Below are 6,000 nucleotides of genomic sequence, written 5' to 3' on the forward strand. Positions count from 1 at the left end.
AACGTTATTTCCAATGGACTTTGGTACTTTTCATAAAGGAGTGAACATCCCTTCACTGGATCGAGAGACAGTGAAATAAGATATAAATGAGAATGTCATTTGCATGTTGTACCTGTTACATGTTAATATAGTCTGATAAGGATTTAACGGATTTAAAGGTGCACTATGTAGTTTTAGGAAAATTGTAATCAGAAGAGAATGATCGTCATTGACTAATTTTTAAAAAAATAAATAAACAAAGTGATGAACTAATGAACTAAATAAACAAACTCTCTTTGTTTTCATGACTGAATAAACCAAATAAACAAACTGACCTTAAAGGACAACAAAATTGAACAGTGAACAGCAGTGAAATTAAGAAATGAATGTGAAAACAGCTGTCTGGTGTCGAACTCACTGTACACAGTGAGGGTCAAACATCTAAGTGAAGTCACAAAGAAAAAAAAAATCTGAGTGGAGGGAAACTTTAAAGGTGCACTATGTAGTTTTTGTAGAAAAAAGTCAAACTCAGAAAGTTAATATTTACAATATAAATACAAACTCAGAAATAGTTATTTGATATGTTTCCATATAAACAAGCTGTTCTCAGAGGAAAATAAGGTCCCCAGAACACTGTTTGAAGCTAGAAAGGTGGCAGGGTCCGCCACATATAAGTCAAACAGTAAACTATACAGTGCACTTTTAACATTAAGTTGTATTATACATCATATTAATATATAATTCTCAGGCAAGTCCCATTGTCCATTGCACCGTGAAGAATGATGTTTTATTCAGGAATCCAGAGGCAGAAGAAGAAAAACAAGACCACAGAGCAGCAAAACACAACCTGGTCCTCATCCAGCCTCCTCGAAACATCCCGGGATGCTGCTCATATGTTTAAAAGTTTTATATCTTCCTGCGGCACGACCATGAACTCCCTGACAAACTGTTACCGCCATACCTCTCATGTGTCAGCCTCAATCATCCCCTCACAGCAGACGGACAACTGTACATGTACAGTTAGAGGTCAACTGAGGACGCCAGAGAAAAGTGGCTGTATTTGTACATCATGGGATTATATATATATTTTTAAATATGTAAGGACCTGTGGACATGTGCATCTGTTGTCAGCCTGAGCGTCTGACAGCGTAGTGCATTAATAGCTGTGACTGAGGAGAAGGGACACTGCGGCTCGACGTGCGTATTGAGTTTCTCCTCTGCTGCTGTTGACTCATTACACTGGACGCTGCCTCGCAACAGCACAACCAGCTGCTGCTGCTTAGCGCCATCATGTGGTTAAACAGGAAACTGCACGAAACACCAAGTACTTTACATTATTTTCATGTTAATTGTTATTTTGTATCTATTATAAGTAAGAGAAAGGGCTGTTAAAGGGATCATTTGTCCTAAAATTCTCATTTGTTGCCTTTTTGTCTAATCAAAACTTTTGAACCAGATCAAATCTCAAAAATAACTTTTATATATTAATATAGCTGTGCTAATGCAATGCTTATAGAAAAAACAAATATTAAATACACGATAACACTGGAGTAACATTAGAGGTTTAAGACACTTAACAGCAAACATATAAAAGCTAAGATATGTACAGTGACATTGTCAGAGGATTTCCTCGTCCAAATTTACAGACGGACTCTCATTATAAGATGGCTGATTTTGCTAATGAGGTAATAAAGATAAGTAATGTATTAATCTGACAGTATTTGGAGTGGCTGTCACATTATACGAGGGCTCTGATGAACTTGGGCACAGTCACAGGGACAAATATACAGTAATTCGACTCCCGGCCTCATAAAATCACATTCTTCTCTATAAAATGTGTTATTATTATTATTATTGTATTAAAAATGACATATATAGAAAATAAAGATAGAAATATATCATGATAAATATGAGCATCATACCTCACCTCATATTATTGAATAATATTTGAAATAGATACTAATTGAACTATATAGTAATTGCACAGCTGGATAACTGCACAAAGCTGAAACAACAGTTAAGTAATTGCACAGGAAAACATTTTTATATTGCACAAAATGATTGCTCTATCATGTACAGTTAAATTATGGCACTGTTAAGTCAGTAAGTCAATGAACTCACATTATGGTGTCCGGGATGGCTTCACATCTTATTATAACACCATAAAAATTACAGTTTAATGTTTCCTCCTTTATAAATGTCCCTGAATGCTGCAACATGCTGTCATGAAATGTAAAATCTACAGTGTCGTTTCATCTCCGTCAGACTCCCATTAAACTAAATGGAGCCACATTTCAAAAAGGCAGTTTAATTAGTGAGGGTAACACGTATGTTTGCATGTATTCTTGTAAGAAAGGACACGCAAACACAAACGGTGCAGATCAGAGGGGTGATACGGCTTCTACCGTGCCTCTTCAGGTGGACTGCAACCTGACACCTGGCTGTTACCATGGCACTGCTGGAGAAAAAAAGCAAAGGTTGATGGGAGATCTGGAGCGTCAGAGGAGCACACATGCAGTTTGGTTCTTTAGCTCTGATGCTTTGTTTCTCCTTCACGCTCTCTAGGGAACGTTAGCCTCAGGACAGGGTAACAAGACATGGAGGATCTAACCCTTTTCCTCGAGTGTCTCCTCAGCTGAGCGCTGCTGGAGAGAGCAAGACGGCAAGTAAAAGTATCAGGTGTAAAATATTGATGGGGCGACAGGTGTGATCCTAAACGCCCCGGCAGGTCTTTGCCCTTCTGATCGATGCATCGCACAGCGAGGGGCTGCCAGCTCCCCCGCCACAGGCCGAACCACGGACCTCAGCACTGGTGAGTCTCTGGGTGGACGTGCTTCTCTCACTGTTCATTTTTCCCATCACTCCTTACTCATTTTTTAAGAATGTCTAAGAGTAGCTCTCTTCCTGGAACAGGCTGGAAAGGAGCATGAAATAGTGGCATTAGGTTGCATCAGTATACTGTATAATCTACCAATAAACTACTCATGTTGAAGACTTCAGAGGTCTGTAGAGATATAAATGGATAAAGGTGGAGTGTGGTGCTATCTGCAGGCTAGAAACTAGGCCATGAGCACAAGTGTGTCTCCAGTTACCTTGTTATCTCTTCTACAGTGCATGTGTGATCGTCTTTCTTTATCACAGACTTGACTTGTGATGCACTCCTGTCAACTGTAAACCCAACAAAGGTCTGGAAAAATACAGTGAGCAGGAGGTTTTGACAGAAACCAAGGAGACATTTAGATGAGCAGTTTGGTGAAATGAAGCTTTGAACTAAGCCATTTTAATTATATGACAATATATTATATATAATATGTGACGTCTGACAAAACCACATGTAACAATTCCCTCCAGATTCACCGGGCCTCACTCCTCCCGGAGGAGGAGGTGGAGGTGGAGGTGAGCGGGCAGAGGGAGGTCAGGGAGGCCAGCCGGTCGTCCGGGAGCTGTGGTTCATCGCGGTGATGACAGGCATCGCTCTGCTGCTGCTGGCCGTCATCCTAGCTGTCGTGCTTCATAAGGTAAGAGTCAGTTATTCTGTGTTTGACAGTTGTGCAGTATAATGTGACATCGCTTTTGGGACCTGGGCAGAACTGTCAACTTGTATCGACCAGCTCTTCGCGTAAAGAAATTTCAATTAAGTCTGTTCTGTCAATGATCTGCCGCACCAGGCCCTGAACAAACTCCCGTTCACCAGAGAGAGACCCCCGCTGGTGGCCCTGCCCATGCAGAAGAGGAGCCCCATGGCTATTTATCCAGCCAGCAACTCTGTTCTGGTGAGGAGACACAAACTTTATCAATGATGCCTCATCACGTTCAGACATGACATTGATTGTATATTTATTCTTTTATGATTTGTTTAAAATGGTTTTCTATGGGGAATTAGTGAAAATTGATGAAACATAGTGACTTAAAACTGCCATAACTCGTGGAAACTTCCTCTGATTGCAACCAAATCTAGCACAATACCGACTGAGACCACGGTTAAGACGGTCAAATTTTCAGAAATCAGATATCAGAAATTGATCCCTAAGAATGAAATTGGATTTTAGTTCTTACATTCTTTTTGCCACTATTGGACCCGATTGTAAAAAGAAAAACATTGCTTAGTTAGCACAAATCACCGAGAGCTGCAAGAGCTTTCACTAATCACACTGCATTTTCTTCTGGAAATGCACAGTATGCATTTTTCTGTTTTTTATTTCCTATTGTGGGATAATTAAAGTCATCTATATGCAGTCCGAACCGCATAACTGTGGATTTATATATGTGCTTCATTCCTGAGTGCCAATTGGGAGCGCTGAGTGCAGAAAACAATGTTTGCAAGCCCAATCATAATAATTTGTAGAGAAATTATTATGAAGTGAAAAAAATAATAATTTAAAAATCGAGCAAACAAAAAAGGCCTCAAAATACAATTCATGTCCAGGCACAATAATAATGCCATAAATAGCAGTTGGCCGACGCTCATTAAAGGCAGATAAAGTAATAATCAATAAGCCCTCGTGAATACTGTCCAACCTCACCCTCTCTCCTTCCCAGTTTGACACTGTACCCGACACAACAGGCTTCTCCAACAGTGTGACACTGAAGGGCTTCACCATGAAGATGGAGGTAAAAAACCACTGTCTCATTAACACATGCAGAAATTATAGCTGCACATCTGCACGGCGTACACATCCATCTCTCTCCCCTCCCTACAGGAAGTGCTGGAGGCTAAATGTGAGACCGAAGACGAGGTCCCACCTCAGGGCGAGCTGGGCATCCTCAGCGTGAACTCCCTGAGGCGCAGCGTCAGCCAGGTGATGGACGGGAAGTCCCTGACCGGAGAAGACGAAGAAGCGTGGGACCCGAACATTTCAGGCCATGACAGTGGGATGGTGAGAGACCCCAAAAACGTATGCTGAACCTGTTCAGACCACTCTTGCTGTTATCTTCTAGCATCTTAAAACAGATTGTTTTTTTTTGTGTCTAACGTCGAACAGAAGCGTTCCACACATTTTCTACGTGACATTAACACACTTTGACGTTTACGCAGATGCAGAAAGACCGATTCAAACGAGCCCAAACACTTCAAAGTGTCTTGAAATCCGGACTCCTGTAGCCTCCATTTAACAAGCTCTGTTCTTCTCCCGCGCAGTTTATGGACGATGAGGAATTCGTCGACACCATCAAAGGTTTCAGCACCGTGAGGAAGGAGCACACCATGTTCACCGACACCAACCTGTGACCCGAGGATGACCTTTGAACCCCGCAGGACACTGGACCTGGATGTTTTAACATTTTTGACAAGCAAAGCTCGCGTAAAACCAGCTCTGCTCGGTCTTAAATCCTGACCAGTTAAAGCGTGGCTGTGGTTGTAAAGTCTCGTCTTCTTCTTTAACGATGGACAATGAAGGAAGAGGAGTGAAAAACGTGACAAGATCACTGGAATAACCGCAGCAGCGAGGAGAGGAAAAGCGGGAACGTCACAGTCCTGACATCTGACTGGTTTTGAGTGGGAAGGATGAAGGACGAACATTAAAACGTCTCATTATTGAATACAGACTCAGAAAACAAGAAACCAAAGATACTGTATGTTGATCCAGCAGAACAGAGAAATCTATAAGAGCCTTTTTTCTATATTTTTCCCTCTTGAGAAAGTGGTTTTATCTGGTAATTTTGTAAGAGGCATACTTATTTTATAGTCATTTTAATCAGGTCTCCATGACCGGAAACTTTTGGTGGATGCAGCTTGCAAGTGCCATTAAGTTAGTAACCTTTTCTTGTTTTCTATTAATACTTAATACTGTATCTTAAGACATTTTGCCAGAAGCTGAATGATGAAGATCGCAAATGACAGTGAGCAAATGTAGTCAGGTCAGATGATGGTATTCAACCAGATATCTGGATAATCTGTATATATTTGTAGAACTGTTTCATCACTTATTAATTCATTTGTGCTGCAACATATTGGGCTTATAAATGCATTATTACATGTATGACTCATAAAAATTGTGGAATCTGGATTGGTGATGTCCGATT

This window comes from Pagrus major, chromosome 22, assembly GCF_040436345.1.
Source record: "Pagrus major chromosome 22, Pma_NU_1.0".
NCBI classification, from domain to species: Eukaryota; Metazoa; Chordata; class Actinopteri; order Spariformes; family Sparidae; genus Pagrus; species Pagrus major.